The following is a 26,757-nucleotide window of genomic DNA, read 5'->3' as shown; positions in this document are numbered from 1 at the left end:
GGCTTTTGAGTCGCTGGTTGGAGGAGATCTTCAAGAGGTATTTCTGATTACCTTTTTCGAGTTTGGAAAGTCTTCTCTGGTCTCTTTTAAGTATAAGAGAATAGATGCATGGTTTTAGGGATTTATACCTGTTGATGTGAGTCATAAAATACGGGTTTCATATCTGAGTGCTTAAATATTCCTTTAACTTGCTGGTTGTATCTATAATTGAGATAAGGAAACTCCTTTTCAATCCTAACGTGAAAGGAGAAGTAGAAGAGAGTTCTTTTCACAAAAACGTGTTAAGAAACCCTCAAACAGTGCTGGATCCTTATTCAACTCGCCGAGTTACTAGATCCATGGCGAGGGACTATAACAACTTGATATCAGAGTAGGGTAACAGCTATCCTCAAAGGTCAGGCAGAAGACAGGGCAGAGAATGAGAGAAGATTTGCTGGATTGGAGGAAAAGTTCTCTAAAGTTGATATCAGTATGGAGACTTTGAATGGAAAAATGGACTGCATGGAGGCTAGTCTGGCTACTGGAAGGAACACAACTCCAGAGCAAAGAGGAGGGCACCATTCATATAACAGAGGGGGAGATGAGTTTACGAGGCGCATGAGTTTCTCTGGCCAACAAGGACCCTTCATTTATGGGGGACCCTTCAACCAGGGAGGAGGCACTATACCCAGGTATACTAAACTCGAAAATCCCACTTATAATGTGTCAGAAGACCCTTTGGTATGGCTATATTGATGCGAAAAAAAATTTGGCCATCAAAGAGTACCAGCGTATGAGAAAGTGGGGATGGCTATTTTCCACTTACTGGGAGAAGCACAACTCTGGTATCAACAGGTAGAGGCAGATAGACCGGTTGTTGATTGGGAAGAATTTAAGAATTTATGCTCTCTTCGTTCTGGTCCTCTTGCGTACAGCAATCCTTTGGGTGATTTGGTTCTGTTATGACAAACTGGTTCCATGGAGCAATATCAAAAACTGTTCCAGGAAAAATTAGCATGAGCAAACAGTATGGTACTAGTGGACTAGCAAGTGGCACTATTTATAGCACGCCTGATGGAGGCATCAAAGCTTGAGGTAGCTCTATGCACCGATTAACTTATCCAGTACGATGAATATAGCCCATGCTTTAGAACAGCGACAAAAGGCCCTGGACAGATGACCCACGTTGTCTGGGGAGAAGAGCACTTCCTCCACCTGGCAGAGCAGATGCAATTATCCTCCGGGGCTTCAGACCACAACCTCCACCTAGACACACTCCAAGCACCACTTTACCAGGGGATATGAAATCGAGCAGTCATCCACCTCAGTACATAAAAAAATTGACAAGTGCTGAGATAGCGGAAAAGCGGTCCAAAAATTTGTGTTTCAACTGTGATGAACCGTATCGGGCTGGTTTCGATATGGTGTTCAGAATCAAATGGTTACAAACATTGGGACCCATTTTTTAGGACTTTTCTACATTGACAATGAGTTTTGTCCTAAGTGGTAGCCAAGTACTCCTACAAGGAAGATAGACAGAGACACAACAACACATTCATTCTCTGACTGCCCCGGATATTTTAGCAAGCAGTATTGTGTTATGGACTCAATAGCACACCGAGTCACTCAGAGGAGGAGACAATGACTCTCCAAGTCACCTACCTTTACTTTTATTACTTATGTTGCTTTTAATTTCGAATTTGATTGATTATGTAATAAGACTTGAAGGTAGGGGTATAGTTGGGATTAGTTGGGATTTATAACCCTAACCCTAACCTATCTTGGCATGAATGACCCTATTTAAAGGGTAAGGAATGAAAAATAGAGTAAGTTTGGATTTAGATTAAAATAGAGTAATTAGGTTATTGCTAGGTTCCCTATCCTAGGGTTCTTGGCGTGAACTATCCTTGGTGGTTTGTTGCATCCATTGGGGAGTCTTTGAGGAGATTGTGGAAGGAAAAGGAAGAGGAATCATCCTTCTCTTCCAAGCTGCAATAGTTATCCATCTCTTCCACGAACCATCAGTGAGGGAAGGAGGTTTTGCGTGAGCCTTAGCATCAAGAAAGAGATTTTTGAGTTGCTGATTGAAGGAGGTCTTCAAGAGGTATTTTTATCTATCTTTTCCGAGTTTAGAAGAGCTATAGACTGTCTTCTTTACATACAACATTGGTAGTTGCATGAATTCAGAAACCCTACTCATTGACATGAGGTATAAAGTGGGGTTTCATAATTGGATCCTTAAACAGTCTATTGATTGATTTGGTGCATCTATAATTGAGAAAAGGAAACTCCTTTTCAATTATTACATGAGAGGGAAGTAAAAGAGAGTTTCTTTTTAGAAAAAAAGTGTTAAGAAACCCTCTAACAGTGCTGGATCCTTATTTGACTTGCTGAGTTACTAGATCCATGGCTAGGGACCAGAACAACTTGGTATCAGAGCAGGGTAACCCAGCAGATATCAGCATCCATGAATTGCTTGAAGCTATCCTCAAAGGCAATGCAAATAATGAGAAAAGATTTGCTGAATTGGAGGAGAGGTTATCTAAGGTTGATATTGGTATGGAGACCTTGAATGGAAGAATGGAGAGCATGGAGACTGGTATGACTACTAGAAGGAATACAACTCCAGAGCAAAGAGGAGGGGATCATTCATATAACAGAGGGGGAGATGAGTTTACGAGGCACACGAGTTTCTCTGGCCAGCAAGGACCCTTCATTCTGGGGGGGCCATTCAACCAGGGAGGAGGCACTATACCTGGCCAGCAAGGACCCTTCATCCCAGGGGGACCCTTCCACCAGGGAGGAGGCACTGTACCTGGCCAGCAAGGACCCTTCATCCTGGGGGACCCTTGCACCAGGGAGGAGGCACTGTACCTAGGTACACTAAACTCGAATTACCCACTTATAATGGGTCAGAAGACCCTTTGGTATGGCTATAGAGCTACGAAAAGTTTTTTGCCCATCAGAGAGTACCAACGTATGATAAAGTGGGGATGACTGTTTTCCACTTACTGGGAGAAGCACAACTCTAGTATCAACAAGTTGAGGAGAATAGACCAGTTGTGGAGTGGGAAAAATTTAAGAATTTATGCTCTCTTCATTTTGGTCCTCCTGTCTACAGCAATCCCTTGGGTGATTTGGTTCTGTTATGACAAACTGGTTCCGTGGAGCAATATCAGAAACTGTTCCAGGAAAATTTAGCATGAGAAAATGGTATGGTACGAGTGGACCAGCAAGTGGCGTTATTTACAGCAGGCATGACAGAGGCATTAAAGCTTGAGGTGGAGCTCTATGCACCGATTACATTATCACACGCGATGAATGTAGCCCGTGCTTTAGAATTGTGGCAGAAGGCCCTGCACAGACGACCCACATGGTCTGCGGAGAGGAGCACTTCCTCCACCTGGCAGAGCAGACACAATTATCCTCAGGGGGTTCATACCACAATACCTCCTCCCAGACACACTCTGAGCACCACTTTACTAGGGGATATGAAATCGACCAGTCATCCACCACAGTACATAAAAAAATTGACGAGTGCTGAGATGATGGAGAGGCGGTCCAAAAATCTGTGTTACAACTATGATGAACCATATTGGGTTGGTCATCAGTGCAAAAGATTGTTTTTAATTGATACGGTTGAAGATGATGATATCAAGGTGACAGAGGATATGATAGAGGAAGCACCACCGAAAATTTCCTTGCATGCAATTACTAGGCAAAAGTCGCCCAAAACCATGCATGTTAGAGCTCAAATCTTTGATTGGGAACTCGTGGGCCTAGTGGACTCAGGGAGTACCAACAATTTTCTTAGTTTGATGGCTGCCCAGCACCTGTAGTTACAGATTCTTCCCCATCCGACAGCCATAGTCTCAGTGGCCAATGGGGAGAAGGTTCCTAGCTACGAAATCAGCAAGGCGGTAAATTTTACTATTGGCACTACTTTGTTTCATGCTGAGTTTTTTGTTATTCCTCTGGCTGGTTTTGATGTGGTGTTGGGAATCAAATGGTTACAAATATTGGGACCAATTTTGTGGGAATTTTCTGCATTGACAATGAATTTTGTCCTACGTGGAAGCCAAGTGTTCCTACAAGGAAGTCAGACAGAAACATAGGAGCACATTCATTCTTTGACTGCCCCGGATAATTCAGCAGGTAGTATTGATGGTCTTATTGATGAGTTTTCTGACCTTTTATGTGAGCCTACAGGGCTCCCCCTGCTCAGACAGTGTGATCATCGGATATGTTTGAAAGCAGGGTCAGATGTGGTAGTTGTTCGTCCGTATCGGTATCCTCACCTCCAGAAAGATGAGATTGAAAGACAGTGTCAGGCGATGCTACAACAGGGTCTTATTCATAGCAGTAGGCCCCCCTTCTCTTCACCAGTTCTGCTCGTGAAGAAACATGATGGGACTTGGTGTTTTTGTGTTGATTATCGTGAGTTGAACGCGTTGACAGTGAAAGACAAATTTCCCATTCCAGTGGTGGAGGAGCTCCTCGATGAGCTACATGCATCATGGGTCTTCACAAAATTAAACTTACGGTCTGGGTAACATCAGATTCACATGCATCCAGCAGATATTGAAAAGACGGCGTTTCGAACACATCACAACCACTTTGAATTTGTGGTCATGCCTTTTGGGCTATCAAATGCTCCTTCTACTTTCCAAGCGCTGATGAATGAGGTATTTAGCTCTTACCTTCAGAAATTCGTACTTGTTTTTTTTTTTATGATATACTCATATATAGCAAGTCTCGAGATGACCACTTAGCACATTTGAGAATTGTATTTTGATTTATTGTGAGCACACCAACTATATTTGAAGAAGTCCAAATGCTCCTTTGGGGCATCTCATGTTGCTTACCTGTGCCACATTATTTCCCATGAGGGGGTCACTGTTGATCCCGAGACGATTCAGGCCATTAGTGAGTGGCCATAGCCTCAGTCTTGCTCAGCATTACGTAGATTCTTGGGTTTGGCAGGCTATTACCAAAAATTTATTCAGAGTTTTGGTTCATTGGCAGCACCATTGACAAACCTCCTTAAAAAGAATTCCTTTCAGTGGAACGAGGAGGCTTCCATGGCATTTGACGCACTCAAGAATGCTCTTGCATCTACACCGGTGTTACAGCTTCCAAATTTTGATGACTTATTTATGATAGAATGTGATGCTTCTGGTGGCGGCATTGGGGCAGTGTTGCATCAGAACTCCCACCCATTGCTTATTTCAGTCGATAGTTGGCCTCTCATTATCAGAAATTGGCTGCATATGAACCCAAGATGATTGAGTTGGCCAAGGTGGTCCAATACTGGTGGCCGTATTTATGGGGCCGTATTTTTCTCTTCTGTATTGATCATGATAGTCTCAAGTTCTTACTTGAGCATCGTCTCACAACGAAACCAGAACAACATTGGATTAGTAAGTTGATGGGCTTTGATTTCTCAGTGGAGTATAGTGCGGGCAGATTAAACAAGGCAGCGGATGCCTTGTCCAAACATTTTGAACATCAGCAGCTTGTCTATGCCATCAGCCAAACGCGTTTTCTCATTCTAGACATGGTCCGTGATGCGCATGCCACACTTCCAACACTACAGGAGCTGCACCACAAAATTTCTAATGGGGAGATGGATTCTAAGTGGTCCATTCATGATTCACAAATTTGCTATAAGCAGTGGATTTACCTTCCGACCACGTCTGAGTTGCTTCCAGCCATTCTCTCGGCTTATCATGATTCTACCCATGAGGGGTTACAGAAGACGTTGTGGCGTATTCGGGTGGATTTCTATTGGCCGGCTATGAAGTCCTCCATTACTACATATGTCTCTGACTGTCAGGTATGTCAAAGGAACAAATCAGATCATTTGAGTCCTGCAGGTCTTCTCCAGCCTCTCGCTCTCCCTACTCAGGTATGGGCAGATATTTCGATGGACTTCGTGGAGGGTCTTCCCCTCTCAGTTGGGAAGTCTGTTTTGTTTGTGGTGGTTGATCGTTTCTTCAAGTATGGTCATTTTATCCCGATGGCTCACCCCTACATGGCAGCTCGCGTGGTACATACCTTCTTGAAGCATATTGTACGCTTACATGGCATTCCTGAATCTATTGTGAGTGACCGGGACACTGTTTTCACAAGTACTTTCTAGAGGGAACTGTTTCGACCGAGTGGAACACAATTGAAATTTTCCTCCGCATATCACCCTCAGATGGATGGCCAAACCGAGGTGGTTAATCGGACCATCGAGGAGTAACTTCAGTGCTTAGTGGGAATCGACTGAAACAGTGGGTTCAATGGCTACCCTGGGCAGAATACTGCTATGACACTTCATTCCACTCGGCCTTGCAGTCCTCTCTTTTTCGGGTTCTTTATGGGAGGGACCCCCCGAGGCTTCTCTCTTATACTAGAGGCACCACCCGTGTGGATGCCATTGATGAGGCACTCATAGATCGAGATCAGGTGTTGAAGATGTTTACAGACCGGCTACAAAAGGGTCAGGACCGAATGACTACGGCTTACAACAAGGGCCACCGGGATGTCTCATATGCGGTTGGGGACTATGTGTGGCTACGTCTTCTACAGTACCGACATCACTCTCCCGCCGGGCCAACGTGCAATAAGCTCTCCCCCAAGTACTTTGGGCCCTTTGCTATTATTCGACACGTCGGGCAGGTGGCGTATCAACTACAATTGTCAGACACAACGAAGCTACATGATGTGTTTCATGTCTCACTACTGAAACCTCACAAGGGGCCAACCCCTTCTTCCCCACCATTCCTTCCTCCAGTGGACAATGGCCACGTCATTTTGACACCCTACGCGGTGTTACGGGCGCATGTGACAAATGACCAGTGGGACATCCTCGTGCAGTGGACCGCTACAGACCCCGAGGCAGTGACATGGGAGCGGTTAGAGACCTTCAAACAGGTTTATCCAGCTTATGAGTTTGAGGACAAACTCTTTCTCCAAGGGGAGGCAGATGTTATGGACTCAATAGCACACCGAGTCACTCAGAAGAGGAGACAATGACTCTCCAAGTCACCTACTTTTACTTTTATTACTTATGTTGCTTTTAATTTCGAATTTGATTGATTATGTAATAAGGCTTGATGGTAGGGGTATAGTTGGGATTTATAACCCTAACCCTAACCTATCTTGGCGTGAATGACCCTATTTAAAGGGTAAGGAATGAGAAATAAAGTAAGTTAGGACTTAGATTAAAATAGAGTGATTAGGTTCTTGCTAGGTTCCCTATCCTAGGGTTCTTGGCGTGATCTATCCTTGGTGGTTTGCTTCATCCATTGGGGAGTCTTTGAGGAAATCGTGGAAGGAAAAGGAAGAGGAATCATCCTTCTATTCCAAGCTGCAATAGTTATCCATCTCTTCCATGAACCAGCAATGAGGAAAGGAGGTTTTGCGTGAGCCTTAGCATCAAGAAAGAGGTTTTCGAGTTGCTGATTGAAGGAGGTCTTCAAGAGGTATTTTTATCTATCTTTTTCAAGTTTAGAAGAGCTATAGACTGACTTCTTTACGTACAACATTGGTAGTTGCATGAATTCAGAAACCCTACTCATTGACGTGAGGTATAAAGTGGGGTTTCATAATTGGATCCTTAAACAGTCTCTTGATTGATTTGGTGCATCTATAATTGAGAAAAGGAAACTCCTTTTATATTATAACGTGAGAAGGTAGTAAAAGAGAGTTTCTTCTCACAAAAAACATGTTAAGAAACCCTCTAACAGTGTTGGATCCTATTTGACTCGCCGAGTTACTAGATCCATGGCTAGGGACCATAACATATTGATGGTCTTATTGATGAGTTCTCCGACCTTTTCTATGAGCCTACAAGGCTCCACCCGTTGAGACAGTGTGATCACCGGATATGTTTGAAATCCGGGTCAGATGTGGTAGTTTTTCATCCGTATTGGTATCCTCACCTCCAGAAAGATGAGATTGAAAGACAGTGTTAGGCGATGCTCCAACAAGGCCTTATTTGCAGCAGTAGGTCCCCCTTCTCTTCTCCAGTTCTGCTCGTGAAGAAACATGATGGGACATGGATCTTTTGTGTTGATTATTAGGAGTTGAACGCGCTGATAGTAAAAAATAAATTTCCCATTCCGGTGGTGGAGGAGCTCCTCGATGAGCTACATGGATCGTGTTTCTTCACAAAATTAGACTTACGATCAGGTTATCGTTAGATTCGCATGCATCCAGCAGATATTGAAAAGACAGCGATCCGAACACATCACAACCACTTTGAATTTTTGGTCATGCCTTTTCGGCTTCCTAATGCTCCTTCTACTTTCCAGGTGCTAATGAATGAGGTATTTAGCTCTTACCTTCAGAAATTCGTACTTGTCTTTTTTTATGATATACTCATTTATAGCAAGTCTCGAGATGACCATTTAGCACATTTGAGAATTGTCTTTGAATTATTGCGAGCACATCAATTATATTTGAAGAAGTCCAAATGCTCCTTTGGGGAATCTCATGTTGCTTACTTGAGCCACATTATTTCCCATGAAGGGATCAATGTCGATCCCAAGAAGATTCAGGCCATTAGTGAGTGGCCACAACCTCAATCTTGTTCAGCATTACACGGATTCTTGGGTTTGGTAGGCTATTACCGAAAATTTATTCGGAGTTATGGTCTATTGGCAGCACCTTTGACAAACCTCCTCAAAAAGAATTCCTTTCAGTGGAACGAGGAGGCTTCCAAGTCATTTGACGCACTCAAGAATGCTTTTGCATCTACACCGGTTTTACAGCTTCCAAATTTTGATGACTTGTTTGTGATAGAATGTGATGCTTTTGGTGGGGGCATTGGGGCTGTGTTGCATCAGAACTCCCACCCCATTGCTTATTTCAGTCAACAGTTATCCTCTCGTTATCAGAAATTGGCTGCATATGAACGAGAGCTGATCGGGTTGGCCAAGGCAGTCCAACATTGGTGGCCGTATTTATGGGGACATACTTTTCACATCTGTACTGATCATTATAGTCTCAAGTTCTTACTTGAGCGGCGTCTCACCACAGCAGCATTAGATTAGTAAGTTGATGGGCTTTGATTTCTCAATTAAGTATCGTGCAGGCAGATTAAAGAAGGCGTGGATGCCTTGTCCAAACGTTTTGAACATCAGCAACTCGTCTATGTCGTTAGTCAGCCGTGTTTCCTCATTCTAGACATGGTGTGCGATGCACAAGCCACACTTCCAGCACTACAGGAGCTGCACCGTAAAATTTCCAATGGGGAAATGGATTCTAAGTGGTCCGTTCGGGATTCACTAATTTGCTATAAGAAGCGGATTTACCTTCTAGCCAGTCCAAGTTGATTCTAGCCATTCTCTCGGCTTATCATGATTCTACCCATGAGGGATTACAGAAGACGTTGTGCTGTTTTCGGGCAGATTTCTATTGGCCAGCTATGAAGTCCTTCATTACTACATATGTCTCCGACTGTCAGGTGTGTCAAAGGAACAAATCAGATCATTTGAGTCCTGCGGGTCTTCTCCAGCCTCTAGCTCTCCCTACTCTAGTATGGGCAGATATTTCGATGGACTTCATGGAGGGTCTTCCCCTCTCAGCCGGGAAGTCTGTTTTGTTTGTGGTGGTTGATCGCTTCTCCAAGTATGGTCATTTTATCCTGATGGCTCACCCCTACACGGCAGCTCGTGTGGCACAGACCTTCTTGGAGCATATTGTACACTTACATGGCATCCCATAAACTATTGTCAGTGATCGAGATGTTGTTTTCATGAGTACTTTCTGGAGGGAACTGTTTCACCTTAGTGACACGCAATTGAAATTCTCCTCCGCCTATCTCACTCAGATGGATGGCCAAACCAAGGTGGTTAATTGGACCTTCGAGATGTATCTCCTGTGCTTCATAGGAGATCAACCGAAACAATGGGTTCAGTGGCTACCCTGGGCAGAATACTGTTATAACACTTCATTCCACTCAGCCTTGCAGTCCTCTCCTTTCCGAGTTCTTTATGGGAGGGACCACCCGTGTGGACGCCATTGATGAGGCGCTCATAGATCGAGATCAGATGTTGAAGACAATTACAGACCAGCTACAAAAGGCTCAGGACTGGATGACTACGACTTACAACAAGGGCTACCGGGATGTCTCCTATGTGGTTGGGGCCAATGTTTGGCTACGTCTCCGGCAGTACCGACAGCACTCTCTCTCCAGGCCAGCGTGCCATAAGCTCTCCCCCGAGTATTTTGGGCCCTTTGCCATCGTTCGATGCATAGGGCAGGTGGCGTATCAACTAAAATTACCGGACACAGCGCAGCTGCATGATGTGTTTCATGTCTTACTCCTAAAACCTTACAAGGGGCCAACCCCTACTTCCTCCAGTGGACAATGACAACGCCATTCTGACAACCTACGCGGAGTTATGGGCGCGTGTGACGAATGACCAATGGGACATCCTCATGCAGTGGACCGCTACAGACCCCAAGGCAGAGACATGGGAGCGGTTAGAGACCTTCAAACAGGTCTATCCAGCTTATGAGCTTGAGGACAAGCTCTTTCTCCAAGGGGAGGCAGATGTTATGGACTCAATAGCAAACCGAGTCACTCAGAGGAGGAGACAATGACTCACTGAGTCACCTACTTTTACTTTTATTATTTATGTTACTTTTAATTTCGAATTTTATTGAGTATGTAATAAGACTTGAAGGTAGGGGTATTGTTGGGATTTATAACCCTATCCCTAACCTATCTTGGCGTGAATGACCCTATTTAAAGGGTAAGGAAGGAGAAATAATGGTAAGTTCGGATTTAGATTAAAATAGAGTAATTAGGTTCTTGCTAAGCTCCCTATTCTAGGGTTCTTGGCGTGAACTCTCTTGGTGGTTTGCTGCATCCATTGAAGAGTCATTGAGGAGATCGTGGGAGGAAGAGGAAGAGGAATCACCCTTCTCTTCCAATTTGCAAGAGCAATCTATCTCTGCCACGAACCAGTAGCAAGAGGAGGAGGTTTGCGTGAGCCTTGTCATCAAAGGAGGAGGCATTCGAGTCGCTAGGTGGAGGAGATCTTCAAGAGGTATTTCTGATTACCTTTTCCGAGTTTGGAACGGTCTTCTCTGGTCTCTTTTACGTATAAGATAGTAGATGCATGGTTTTAGGGATTTATACCTATTGACGTGAGTTATAAAATAGGGTTTTCATATCTGAGTGCTTAAACATTTCTTTAACTTGCTGGTTGAATCTATAATTGAGAAATGGAAAGTCCTTTTCAATCCTAACATGAAAGGAAAAGTAGAAGAGAGTTCTTTTCACAAAAAACGTGTTAAGAAACCCTCAAACAGTGATGGATTCTTATTCAACTCGCCGAGTTACTAGATCCATGGCGAAGGACCATAACATGATGAGGTCGAATAAGGTGTAAATAATGATAAAGATAGCGATGATAGCAATAGTCTTGTGGATGAAGACAACCAATCAACAAATATTCAGAGGCAACGTGCATTACAATCCACAAGAGTTGCACAATACCGAGATGCCTTAGCGACTCACATGTGGAATGATTATTGATTATTGTATCTTACTGCTTTTGAACATGTATGTTGTCTTTCATATGTACTAAACGAGTAACTTGATTATTTTAATATTAAAGGCACAAACTCATTATTATCTAAATGTTTGCTTTTATGTTATAAATTGTGGACTATTACGAATAACTCGATTCATTATCAAGCATGTTTTTAAATTTTTAATTATATATATGTTATTAATAATCTATCTGATGTTATTAATAAAATAGAATATACTTATTTATTTATTTATTTTATTACTATATTAAATTAGAAAATTAAAACTAGTAATTAAAATATTGTTAAAGTAAGCATTTGATCAAATTTTTTTTAATTATTCTATTTTTTATAATTAATTAAACTAATGGTTTTTAATTTTATGAAAATATATTATTAATTAATACTACAAAAATATCTATCTTGCGTTAGTAACAAAATAAAATATTTATTTATTTATTATATTCATTTTTTATTATTTTATTAAATTAGTGAATTAATAGTGATAATTAAAATATTATTAAGTAAACATTTGATCAATTATTTTGTTTAATTATTCTATTTTTTATAATTAATTAAACCAATGGTTTTAAATTTTGTGGAAATTTGTTATTAATTAATAACACCTAAGAATCTATCCTGTGTTATTGATAAAATAATATATTTATTTATTTATTATATTCATTTTTTATTACTGTATTAAATTAGTGATTTAAGAGTGGTAATTAAAATACTATTAAAGTTAACATTTGATTAATTATTTTTGTTTAATTATTATTTTTATTTTAAAATATATCTTATGAAATTAATATATTTATTTATTTATTTATGTTATTTTTTACTTTTTATTTATTTATTTTTATAATTAATTAGTGCACAGTTAATTGTCACACGTAATTATTGTATTAATGTACAATAAACTACAATCATTAATTAATATAATATCTTATTTTATATTTTTAATTCTACATTAAATTGCTTATTAGTGTAGTAACCATGTTTGTTTTGGTTAATTATCTGTTTAGGTATATATGTTGTATTTCAGTATATTATAAAAAAAGTTACTCTACCTCTTGGTCTATGGGCTTGAGCCCATCTTCCACACACTTGGACATGTGGGCCTTCCTTGGTCGTGTGGACATGGGCCCATCTTCCAACAATAAGTGAAACTTTGTGCAATTTATGTTTCATGTCAGTTGTTGATTGCCATTACAAACCTTAAAAATAATTCAATTGAGTGTAGTGATTGCAAAAATAAAACAGATATTGTACAGGTATGAATGATTTTTGGAGTTGTTTTTATTTTATTTTATATATTTCATGCTCGGGAATGCACTAGTAACCTTTACTGTGATTCTGATGTTAAGAGTCTTTAGTGTAGGCGAATTCTTAATTTTCTTTTATATTGCTACTTTGGAAAGTTCCTCTTAGCTTTTGTTTATGATTTTGTAGGTACTTTTGGGAAGTTTCAAGTATTCATGTTGTAGACGGTTGGGAGTTGGAATCTGGAGGTATGCTTTTGAGGCAGTATGGAAAAGGATAACAGAGGGAATCTTCATTTATGGTTTGTGAATCTAGGAAAAAAAAGCAGGCATAAATGAAAGAATTTAGTGTATGGTTGGGATAAGGCGCTTTCTGAACACCCTCATTATGTGCTTTTGTATTACTAAAATTTCAAACAACCATGAAAGTATTTAAAATCAAGGTAAATTTTAGAAAACGCTACACCAAGGCTTATTTATTTTTCTATGTTTCTGATGTGATTCAATATGTTTCACATTAGGCAATATACGCATCTACAAAAATGTGGATATAAGGAAATGGACGCAATGAGTTTTTTTTTATGACTTCTTCATGTGCACTTATTATATTATGTTACAAACTTTTAAGTAAAAGAAGAATTTTTTTATGGTTGGTTGATTGGAGTAATGAAATTAAAGGTGTTAATTAAATTAAATAGAGTTTTTTTAATAATTAATATCTAAAATTTATATCTTATTATAATAATTATAAGGTAATAAAACGTATACAAACAAAATAAGATTTAAAAAAATAATTTAAAATAAAAAAATTGAAAAAAATATTAAATCGATAATGAAAGGTATTAAATTGATTAGAATATAATTTTTTATAAGTATATATATATATATATATATATATATATTTATTATAATTTATTAAAATAAATAGAAGGTAAACAAACATGTACCGACATAAGATTTTTAAAAATTAAATAAAAATTTCTAATATTTAAAAAAATCGTTTTTAATATATAATGCTATATTTTTTATTATATAGTAAAACAAATTTATACTTTATTACAATAAGTTGAAGGTAATAAAACATGTACTGAAAAATAAGATTATTAAAAACTAAAATATCTTTTTAAAAATATTTTTAAAATTTGAAAATATCTTAAATCGATAATCGTAGGTGTTAATCAGATTTGAAGATCGTTTTATAATAATTAATATTCAAATTTATATTTTATTTAATAAATTAAAGGTAATGAACTGTGTTTCGATAAGGTAATAAAACATGTACCAATAAATTAGATTAGTAAACTCTAAAATAATTTTTTCAAATATTTTTTCAACTAATAAAATTTTAAATAGATAATTAAAAGGTGTTAAATAGGTAAGAGTAAATTTTTTAATTAATATACTTATTTTATAATTTATTATTGTAAATATCATGTAATAAGGCGCATGCAGATAAATTAGATTTTAAAATAAATAAAATAAATAAAATTTTCAAATTATTTTTTAATTAAAAATATTTTAAATTGATCATAAAAAGGTGTTAAATAGGTAAGATTAATATTTTTAATTAATTAATGGACGAATTTTAGATTTTTTATTATAAAAAAGAAGGTAGAAAATTTGTACCAACAAATAAGAATTTTAAAAAATAATTTATAAAATTAAATAATATCTTAATTTAAAATAATTACTTTGAGGTATTAAGTTATTAATAAGGTATTAAGAAAAATAAGGTATTAATTATTTTAAAAAAATTAAATTTTTTTATTAATCAATTTTTTTATTTTTATTTTATTAATGTGAAGGTATTGAAATGAAATGTGCAAAAATTTTTAAAACCAGATATTAATGTTTAAATTATTTTTATTATAAAATAACCTAAATCAATCATGAAAAAAAAATGAAAGAAAAAAGCAAATTAGTGTGGAGGGCGTGGTAGATGATGTGTCATCTACATGAAGGATGATGTGCATTACTTATGACGTTGTGGGTGACATGGTGTAAGACTCTTCAGATGCTGATGTGGAGTGATGACGTGGTGCTATGTAAGGGGTCAAAGCTTACAAGTCACTTTTGTGTGTATACATGTGTAGTTGACAGGTCAAAGTTGGGTATTATTTTAATTAAATTAAAAAGTTTATTAGTATTATTATTTATAAAAAATGGGTAGTATGCTAAAATTTTCTTTGATCAATTAAGTTAATCTTAGTCCTCAAATACAGGACTCAGATATTACTAGCATCGAGTTATACAAAATCATGCATCTTAAGCTTTACGATTACAGGTAGCAAAACCATGAATAAGTTTAGATATACGAGTAGTACATCGATGAGAAAGACAGAAAATAACCTGCGAGACCAGAGATGGAAATCAGAACTCCCACTTGAAGGAAAGTTGCCGCCATGAAAAGGTTACATGTGGATAAGGAGAAGATAGCCATGGAGATAGTGATGGTCCTAGCTAGGCTCATTGTTGATTTTATAGAAGAAAGAGGTATACACAGATGTGACGATTTCCTCCCACCCATTTGAAAATCGATAGCTATTGAATGCTCAAAAGGTAAAGCCCTGTATGAGTTTGGTGTCAAGCTCGCAGGTCAACAATGATTTTAAGCTTCCTGGCACTTTCCTTGGGTTACCACAACTTTGATCGCTTTAAAGACTCAGAGATGAGCTCATTTTCTATTCAATTTTCTATTAATTTTTGAGGTTTTTCATTTTCTTTTCCATGACCGCTAGTCTACCACTGATTTTGAGACAAGATAGCGAGAAGAAGACACTTCTTCTCCAAGTCGATGACTGGAAGATTCACATCTTTAAAAGACTATATCCGTCCTGAGATGACGTTGTTAGCAAGATCAAACACTTTAATAAAAAAAAATTCTGGTAAAGATTCTGCAACTTTCTATGTCATTTCGTTGAGAAGATGAAAGAGGGGTGTAAGGGAGAACATTGTTTTGTTCTCCAAAACACTTTAAAAAAAAGCCCTTTTGAATGTGGCCAGCGTCAGGCTTATCCGAATTATATAGGTTTTGGAAGTAACGATGTTATACAGCACGTAACGTTCATTAAGTTTCAGATTTAGTAATTATTGAATTTATGAAAAAGTGAAATACTTCATTGACATCAATAACTTGTTGTAATCAGAGTACATGAACCTCTATTTATAATAGAGGAAGGTAGTAGAGTCCAAGTATAATAAACTACCCTTGTCCCAATTTCACCCAAACTCTAACACTTAAAGATAAGTCCTAGCATAATTAAATAACTCAATATAAATAAAAGACAAACATAACTCAAACTAAAACTCTTCTTTGACTTGACCATAAGATAAGATACTTTTGTGAGTCCTTCTTGATCTTCCAACTTATGTGATAAGGATACCGGCTCATGGTAATCATTGTGGGTCTTACTTCTCATGGGTTTGGGCCCATCTTGTAGGTCTCCCTTGGTCGTGTGACCCATCTTATAATAATCTTAGATATGTGGGCCTTCCTTGGTCGTGTGGGCTTGAGCTGATCTTCCAACACTCCCCTCAAGCTGGGGGTGAGAGAACAACATGAACTCCCAGCTTGCTGCAACTGATGTATAAAATATTTTTGTATAAAATGGCACATCTTCTAATATGCCTTCATCTTCCAACATTCCCCCTCATGCTATTGCATCCTTCCATGAGGCTCTATGGCATAAGTGAGAGTAAAAATCACTCCTAGCCGGTAAGTCATTGCTTCATACTCCAGTCCTAATGCTGGATGTAGGGTACACTCTGTCTTCTATCGGTAGTGTGTCTAACGGCATTGCTCTGAAGTGTCCACCACCGTGTCCCTCCACAGGACAACAACTCTCAAGTGGTAGGAGTCATAAAAGCCATTACAGGAGGGGGGGCGCGTAACATGGATGTAATAGTAAGTTCCTCCATCATGGACTTCCAACCACAAATAATTTTGATCTTTTTGACGGGAATGAAGTTCCTCTGTCATGGACTCCCAACCACAAATAATTTTTATCTTTTTGATGGGGTAAAATAAATGATAACATGAGGTCACCTCTTCTTCAATAATAATGTCCCCAAAGAGACATAATAGCTACAACTGAATATAACACGACCATCTTCCAATACATATAACATGAACCAAAATAATAAATCTTGTAGAAGGACCCATGAAATAATCATAATCCGATATAAATATTTTTTTCTTAGATGCACAAGCTTCATCTTTTGTGCTCCCCCTTTCTTGAATATTTTGGTCACATAAACTTATCCACAACATAAGGAATAAATACCTCTTTCTTGTACTGCATGTACTTCTCCCCCTCAAGCTGGGAAGTAATGGCAGTGATCCCAGCATGAACCAAATATCATAAACCAAATATCATAGATGTAGCAATAGGCCCAAATAACAGAGATGTATAAATAATCCCTCAAACCTGGGAGAAGTGAGATATTTTCATGATATATCAACTCAAAAAATGACACTAAACAATCTGCTTAAATTCGGATTTTCAATGTAACAGAATACCAGCTTGACCTTTGATTCTTCCAATGTGAATATTTATTTAAATATAGATCAGATTAACATGAAATTTTCTCATTATGAAATTATACTTAAATACCTTTCATTCAAGCATAACTTCTCTTCATAAAATATAATTATTAGAAGATAAATAATCTTATATATTTCGGTCTCTGTCATCTGGCCGAACTAAGTACTGTTTCTCCTTTTCTTTCTGGAATGACCATCGACTCTTCCAAGAATAATCTCCTTATAAAAAAATCATACCGAGAATTGGTTAAATAGGTAAGAAAAATAAACTTACGTATCTTTCTTTTGATATATAATTCTCCATATAAAGTCTCTTTTTTTATATCATAAAATACCTCATAATTTGAAGCTTTTTGCTGCCGCTCGAACCTCTTTTTTAATCTGACCTTTGCTGCTTCAAATATCGATTTCTCTTTGTAGATAACTCAGATAAAAAAAAATTTGAATAGGTAAAAGAATATAATTACAGATATTTCTTTTGATATATATTTCTCCATATAAAGTCTAGTTCTTGATAGCAAAAAATACCTCGGAATCTAAAGATTGCTGCTGCTGCTCGAACCTTTTTTCAATCTGACCTTCTATCATTCAAATATCAACATCTCTCTGTAGATAACTCCGATTGGAAAAAATCATTTTTATTTGGAAACTAGACTCAAATATCTTTCTGTCAATATATAATTTTCAATATGAAAAACTCCGTATAGAGGTAAAAACCACAAAGAAAACTATGGATATAGGGACTAAAAAAATAACTACGAACCTAGACTTAGGGTTTAGGGTTTAGAGAAAAGGATCACATTACCTCCGTGAGTTGACCAAGTCAGCTCATAGAACCTGCTCTGATACCATGTTAAATTTATGGAAAAGTGAAATACTTCATTGACATTAATAACTTGTTGTAATCAAAGTACATGAACCTCTATTTATAATAGAGGAAGGTAGTAGAGTCAAATTACAATAAAACTACCCTTGTCCCAATTACATCCAAACTCTAACACTTAAAGATAAGTCCTAGCATAATTAAATAACTCAATGTAGATAAAAGACAAACATAACTCAAACTAAAACTCTTCTTTGACGTGACCATAAGATAAGATACTTTTGCGACTCCTTCTTGATCTTCCAACATATGTGATAAGGATGCCAACTCATGGTAATCATTGTGGGTCCTACTTCTTATGGGCTTGGGCCCATCTTGTGGGTCTTCCTTGGTCATGTGGCCCATCTTATAGTAATCTTAGATATGTGGGCCTTCCTTGGTCGTGTGGGCTTGATCTTATCTTCCAACAGTAATCAAACTGAGCGCTATCTCACCCAAACTACTTGTTTAGACATCACTTATTTAGTTCTTGGTCTTCCATCTAGGACCAAGTTGTTCTTATTCAGTTCTATATGTCGATCCCATGGCTTCCACAAATGATCCTCAAGGGAATGTGACAGGATAAACAGGTTGTTTATTAGGATAAAAGAGCCCAAAATTGCGCTCTTCTCCTGGCGGCTGTTTGTTGTTCTCATTGAACATAGCAAAGACGTAAGTCTCTATACCCTTTCCTGGCCTCCTTGGTGTCCCTTGCCTTGCATGTGGAATCAAGTTCTGGTTGTAAGTCTTCGCATTTGTGATGGTGGTTGCGGCGTTCCCTGCCGATGGCCAACCACTCTCGGACACAACAATGGGCACTCCGACGACATTCATCTTCTCCACGGCTGCGTATAGAGCGTCGGTAATGGCATAAAAAAGGTTTTGGTACCGATAAGGAAGATCTTACCTGATAGGTTGTGGGGCAGTGAACAAGGCATAAGGAAGAGATATGGAACCTCTGCTATCTTTTTAACTGAAGTAAGGGTTGACATTGGCAAGAAGTGGAGCGCCTGTGTCGGTCAAAAACCGTAGAATTTGTTCCATTATGGGTCGAGCTTGAGGTGAGAACTGGCCCTTTGAAGGGGGGTAAGAATCTACCACGACGCTCGTGGCAACTTCTGTTGACACCTTAATCTGGTTATGTAGACCAGTGGCTTTAATCGTGTTATAGACGTTGCGCATGGTGGGAAGGATGAACTGAGCATTACGGCCGGGGATTTCTTCATTCCCAATGCCGATGTATTTCAAATGGATGCCAGACCAGTAGTTTCGAACGTTGTTTTGGACCCAAGTGGTTGCGGCAGAAGGGTTGTTGGCGAGTTCATGGAGTCTGTACTGCTCGATGCCCAGGATGACTTCAATGTTGGATCCTCTGAGTGCGTTGAGAGCTTGCAGCAGAGGGTAGTAGAGTCTCATTTCTTTGATATTTTTAGATTTGTAAAGATTGACCACTTCTTGCTCTAAGGGTAAACCTGTTAGACTTGATGTCTAATAATAATAAAATAAACATCATAGAAATAGATATTAAATCCTTCATAATTTTCCTTATCATGAGAGCCATACATATATCATAGAATTGAAATAAGAAGAATAAAGAGAGCATAACTTTCATCTTGAAGAATATAAATAGAACTTGAAGTGCACCAAATAACCTTTGATAATTCGTTTACAAGTGATAAGCTTGCTCCCATTCAGCCAAACTGGGTGTACAAATAGCCTTAGCCTCACTTGTAAGACCATGGAGGAATTTATAGATTTCGAAAGGGTGTGGCACTAATGACTATTCATAAGGATACATCCCCTTAGGAGAGATACATCCTCTAAGGAAAGATACATCCCCTCAAGAGAGATACATCTCCTTATTCCCAAGGGATGTCCACTAAGTCAATGCAACCAATTAATCTACCTCTACAGGGGGATCTGCTGGCCATTATTCCCTGTACTGAACATTCAATGACAAAACATCTAGAAGTGGGCCCCACGTCTATCAAATCATGGTAATTTTATTTCATAAATAATATATTTGAAACCATAATTCCAACAAACTCCCACTTGGTTTCAAATCCATTTCAAATTCCGATTTTTGAAAAACCATAAAAAATCAATCTTGAAGCATAAAACCATACCATGACCACAAGCATTACCTTAAATACTTTAATATACATGTGTAGTTATACATGTGTAGTTAACCCGGACCTAGACAATATATATCTTAGATATCCAAGGCTGGGGAATAAACCAAATCCATACTTGTCAAATTTGCAAGTTCAGCGGTCTCCATTCATAGCATACTCGGACCTGAACTTAGGGTAAAGCTCTGTACCAGTTCGAGTATTGGCCACTAAGGTAACTGTGCCTAATCAGTACCATAGGCCTAAATAATTTAGACATCCAACCCTAACTTCCTATTGAGACCCTTCTATATATACATACAAGTATATACCTAATATAAAAGCTGGACATCAAGGCATCTCACCGTCCATAGCATACTCAGTACATGAGCTCAGGGTAAAGATCTATACCAGCATGAGTATTAGCCGTAAAGGAAATTGTGCCTATGCAGTCCCATTGGCCTAGACAATTTAGAGACTCAACCGTCACTCCCTATTGAGACCCTCACATATACACGTACAAGTGCATGCCTAATAGGGAAGCTAAATCTCAAGGCATACACTGAGTACTCATATTATCACATAAAAGCATATGCATTCTTTTAAAATCATTCTTTCAAAATGGTCATTCCATGGAATATAAATTACAATGTCATGACATAGTATTACAAATCATTGAGACCACTATGCATACAAAACAATGTTCTCCTACATGGTCTCATCAATTATAAACAAATCAAACCCATGTTCCCCACATGGAAAGTGAAACTAATCATGAGAAGACACTTGGTTAGTGGATCAACAAAGTTGTCCAGAGAAGATATTTTATAAATAACAACCTCCTCCTTCTTCAGTATGTCTCTTATGTAGTGGTATTTCCCTTCGATATGTTTAGCCTTGGAGTGACACTTCGGATCTTTCATGATAGCAATAGCAGATACGTTATCACAAAAAAGAGGAATAGGTCGCTCCACACAGTCTACCACTAGAAGACTTCGCAAGAATTTGCGAAGATAGACAACCTCCCTTGTAGCTAAGTTCATAGCCACATATTCTGCCTCCAAGGTTGATTGTGCGACAGAGTTTTGCTTCTTGCTTTTCCAAGAAATGGCACCTCCACCAAACATAAAGATAAAACCAGAAGTAGACTTGCAGGTATCAATACATCCTTGATAATCTGAGTCGGAATAACCAATCAATTCCAATTTGTCTGCCCGATAATTCAAAACATATGACTTTGTTTGTTTTAGATAGCGCATTTCCCATTTAACCCCTTTCTAATGAGTGAAACCTGGATTTGCCTGAAACCGGCTATGAACCCCAATAGCATAAGCAAGATCAAGTCTTGTACATATAAGAGCATACATAAAACTCTCCACAGTAGAAGCCTATGGATACTTAGATTCATCCAACTTATCTTTGAGGCGAGAAGGACAATCCACCTGACTCATCTTTTTAGTGTTATCATAAGGTACTTTACCTTGTACACAGTTGGACATGTGAAACCGATCCAGAAGAGTGTCGATATACTTCTCTTGAGACAAACTCAATTTTTGCAAAGCTCTATCCCGTAGAATTTTAATGCAACGAATATAAGAAGCTTCCCTAAGGTCTTTCATATCAAATGTCTGAAACAACCATGTCTTTATACCTTGGTGTAACTGAATATCATTCCCGGCTAATAAAATATCATCTACATATAAAGTAAGAAAGGCAATGCGATCTCCCACTGTTTGATATAAACACAATGATCTTCTGGATTCTGAGTAAAACCATATGCTATAATTGTTTCATTGAACTTGATATTCCATAGTCTTGAGGCTTGTTTCAAACCGTAAATAGACTTGTCCAACTTACACACTTTTGCTTCAGTTCCAGGTCTAACAAATCCATGTGGTTGTTCCATATAAATCTCCTCATCCAAATTTCCATTTAGAAAAGCGGTTTTAACATCCATTTGAAACAACTCATAGTCATAATATGCAACCAATGCCAAGAAAGCTCGAATAGACTGTATTCATGCAACAGGAGAGAGTGTTTCATCATAATCAATCCCGTATTGTTGAGTAAAACCCTCAACAAGGCAAGCTTTGAATCCTTCAACTTTACCTTCAACATTTTTCTTCCTTGTAAAAATCCACTTGCACTTAATAGGCTTAACCGATGTAGGAGGATCAACAAGTTTCCAAACTTCATTTTTATACATAGAGTCCATCTCTTTTTCCATTGCCAACTTCCACTTGTCAGAATCCACATCAAGGAGTGTTTCCTCGTAAGTGTCATGATCAATAACATCTTCATTCAACCTTTTTCTTTCATAAGTTTCTCCAGCATAGGTATAAAAATCTAAAGATGATAGGAGTTGACTAGGTTTTCTTTCTCTAGTCCCTGTTCGAATATCCGTTTGGGTGGAATTCTCTATAGTAGACTGAGATTCAGAAGAAAACATTTCAACATATTCTTCCAAGTGAGACTTCGTACCTAAATCTTCATCACAATCATATCTATCCTCAATGAATTTTACATGTCTACTTTCAATAATCACCTTCTCCTTGGGATCATATAACCTATATCCTTTTGAATGTTCAGAGTACCCAAAGAAATAAACATCTTTGAGTCTTACCCTTCAATTAGTCCTTAGGATCAAGTTTTAAAACATGAGCAACACATCCCCATACTTTAAAATGGTCAAGACAAGGAGTTTTGCCTGACCATAACTCATAAGGTGTTTTCTCAACTGACTTTGAAGGCCCTCTATTTGAGATATAGGTAGCTGTCAATAGTGCTTCACCCCAAAAGGATATTGGCAAATTTGCAAGTGCCATCATAGATTTTACCATCTCTAGTAAGGTTCGATTTCTCCTTTCAGCAGTACCGTTCTGTTCAGGTGTATAAGACATGCTAAACATATGGATAATCCCGTTTGACTTGCAAAATTCAGAGAATAACTCCGAACAATACTCTCCACCTCTGTCTGTGTGCAATGTTTTGATCTTCCTTCCTGTGACATTTTCTACCTCTAATTTGAAGGTTTTGAAATAATCTAAGGCCTCATTTTTTCTTTACAGTAAATATACTCTTCCATATCTTGAGCAATCATCTATAAGTGTGATAAAATATGAATGACCATTACGAGTATTCACATTCATAGGTCCACATATATCAGAATGAATAATATCCAAAACATGAGAACTTCTTGAGCCATTGGATGGAAAGGGTATCTTTGTCATTTTCCCATATATACAACACTCACAAATAGGAAAATCATTATGTGAAAGATTTTTCAATAATCCTTGTGTCTCAAGTCTTGTAATTCTATCCTTGTTTATATGCCCTAGTGGTAAATGCCAAAAATACAATTTATTTTTTTATATCCGAAGAAGTAGAAACATTGAACACCATACTTCCACTAAGTTGCAATTGATATAGACCAAAATTTCAAAAACCTCTCAAAATAACTTTATCATCTTATAACATAAAAAACTTTCCACTTCCAAAGTAAAATGTAAATCCAAGTTTCTCAAGACAAGATACAAATAATAGACTTCTTCTCATAGAAGGAGCATAAAGACAATCTTCTAAATAAAAAAACTTGTTATCAATAAGCTTGAGCCGGTAAGTTCCAACGCCTTCCACAATGGCCTTTTCATCATTTCCCATGTAAATAAATTTTGTTCTATCCTCAATCTTTCTTAGCTCCTTGAAGCCCTACAACTCATTCGATACACAAATAGTTGCACCAGAATCAACTCACCAACTAAAAGGCTTGATATAAATAGTACAAGTTTCAAGAGATAAAGACTCACTAGTGTTCTCTTGTTGCCCTTCTTGTATGGTTTTCAATGCCCTACAATACTTCTTTATATGTCCTGGCTTATTACAGAAGAAGCAAACACGTTGATTTGCATGTACTTCAACCCTTCGTTGATTGACCTTTTTGTCCTTGAAGTTTTGAAATCAAAAGTTTTTTCCCTTCTTCTAAAAATTCTTCTTCTTCGGCTTCAAAACTATTTTAGTGCTAGGTGAAGGTTTATCCAACTCAATACTTGGATTGAGTTTATCGGACTGGTGGTCGATCATATTAACCAAATCAAATATAATCCCACTTTGTCTTGGACAAAGAATAAAAATCTTGAATATATTTGAGAGATTTGGGTAAAGAGTTGATAATGGTGACCACTTTAGTTGTTCATCCATTGGTCTACCATGATATTGTAACTCATCTGCCATGAGAAGCATGTCATTTACAAGTTTTCTCACATCAGCATTTTCTGCGCATTTAGCATGAATGAACTTTTGCCATAAGTTATTGATGTGAGTAGACGACTTTTTACCATATTTAGCCTCAATCTGGTCGAGAATCTCTTTTGTAGTGGGGACATGAAAATAAGTCATCAAGAGAGTCTCACTTAGAGCCCCAAGAATATGTGACCTAGAAATTTCATTAGCATCATCCCATTCCTTGAATTTTCTAAGGTCCTTATACTGTTTCAGATTATCGGGGTAGTTTATTCAAGAAGGTCTTTGATGAGGAGTATCCACTTTGATAATCTTATCAAACCTATAGCCTCGTATCATTAATTCAACCCGTTGTGACCAGTTGACATAATTAGTCCCATCAAATACATTTTTCTTTAGGGACTCAGCAAAATTATGTTCACTACTGGATGTTACTGTCATCCAAAAAATATTTCAATATTTGGGAGAACATATATAATTATACAATCATCTCAGCCATCTAGTACTCCCACTTACCCTTTGGGGATTCATGAGAGTTACTAGGCAAATTATTCCACACATAATAAACAAACAATAATATCAAAAACAAAAAAAAAACAAATAAATTAATTCATACTTACCCTTTGGGGATTCATATGAATTAATTTACTATGTACTAATCTAATTATACAACTTGTATTACCCTTTGGGGATTTTGAAAATTATATAATTAAATTATTTTTCACATAAAATACATAAATATATAACAAGGCATGCAATAAGACAAATTATAAATACTTCAAGAAATTATAGCAAAGAAATAATTATCCAACAACTAAACCAATTAGATATGAACTATTTAAAAAATATCAACACATAAATCTTCATACCTATAGTCTTGGATCTCAAATAGCCAAATAAATTCCAAATAACATGAAAATTCCATTAAAAATAAATTTCTGGGTCAAAACAACTCTTAAAACACATTCTAACTCATTATATTAGCAAAAACCGGTTTGGTTCATGGTCCTGGGTCATTACAGACTCGGACCGCACAAGCCCGCGTGTAAATAGGCATGCCCAAACAGTAGCCCGAGCATTGGCAGGCCCATGCACAACAGCCCACACCAGAAGGCCCGCGCACAATGGCGCGCACATTTGCAGGCCCGCGCACAGTGGCACGCGCATTGGCAGGCCTGCACCAACAAGCCCTCCTGCAGCGCCAAAACACAAAAAACCTAAAATAGACTTATTTCCATTCACAAATAAATAGCCAAAAAATTCTAAACAAATATGGAAAAAATATAGAAAATTAGAATCTATCTCTAAGATACCAACAGAGGCATTAATCACTTGTATTTTTTAGACTTGATGTCTAATAATAATAAAATAAACATCATAGAAATAGATATTAAATCCTTCATAATTCTCCTTATCATGAGAACCATACATATATCATAGAATTGAAATAAGAAGAATAAAGAGAGCATACCTTTAATATTGAAGAATATAAATAAGACTTGAAGTGCACAAGATAACCTTTGATAATTCGTTTACAAGTAATAAGCTTGCTCTCGTTCAGCCAGACTAGGTGCGCAAATAGCCTTAGCCTCACTTGTAAGACCATGGAGGAATTTATAGATTTCGAAAGGGTGTGGCACTAATGACTATTCATAAGGATACATCCCCTTATAAGAGATACATCTTCTAAGGAGAGATACATCCCCTCAAGAGAGATACATCTCCTTATTCCCAAGGGATGTGTCCACTAAGTCAATGCAACAATTAATCTAACTCTACAGGGGGATGTACTGGCTATTATTCCCTGTACTGAACATCCAATGACAAAGCATCTAGAAGTGGGCCCCATGCCTATCAAATCATGGTAATTTTATTTCATAAATAATATATTTGAAACCATAATTCCAACAAGATATGTGCCTTCCATACCATAACAAACGCCGACTGTTTGTCCAACTGCATTGTTCATGTCAATCAACAGAGAATATTAAATCAAGCAAGAAGCTTTAGTTACAAAAATCAGAGAGAGAATGAGAGAGGTAGACCTGTAAGAGGTAGATTTGGTAGAAGCAATCCAACCATGAGGAGAAGGGCAACAACAGAGTTGTTGATTTATGCTGTTGAGAGGACAACCATGATGAAAGTTTCTAAATGGATCTTATGCGAAATCTCCATGCAAGCCTCCACGTATATACAATTATCTATTCATTGTTCTCAACAGTACAC

General features: G+C 37.6%; 1 pseudogene; it reads right to left on the bottom strand.

The window, feature by feature from the left end:
• Positions 1–18,745: 18,745 nt before the first annotated feature.
• Positions 18,746–26,500, bottom strand: LOC137940632 (glucan endo-1,3-beta-glucosidase-like; annotated as a pseudogene).
• Positions 26,501–26,757: the final 257 nt, after the last annotated feature.

The sequence above is a fragment of the Aristolochia californica genome, unplaced genomic scaffold (assembly GCF_029961685.1).
Source record: "Aristolochia californica isolate CCGP_79_NKW_82.1479 unplaced genomic scaffold, dmAriCali1.0.hap1 SCAF_9, whole genome shotgun sequence".
NCBI classification, from domain to species: Eukaryota; Viridiplantae; Streptophyta; class Magnoliopsida; order Piperales; family Aristolochiaceae; genus Aristolochia; species Aristolochia californica.
The sequence above is the reverse complement of the archived record's forward strand: the minus strand, read 5'-3'. Positions and strand labels throughout refer to the sequence as shown.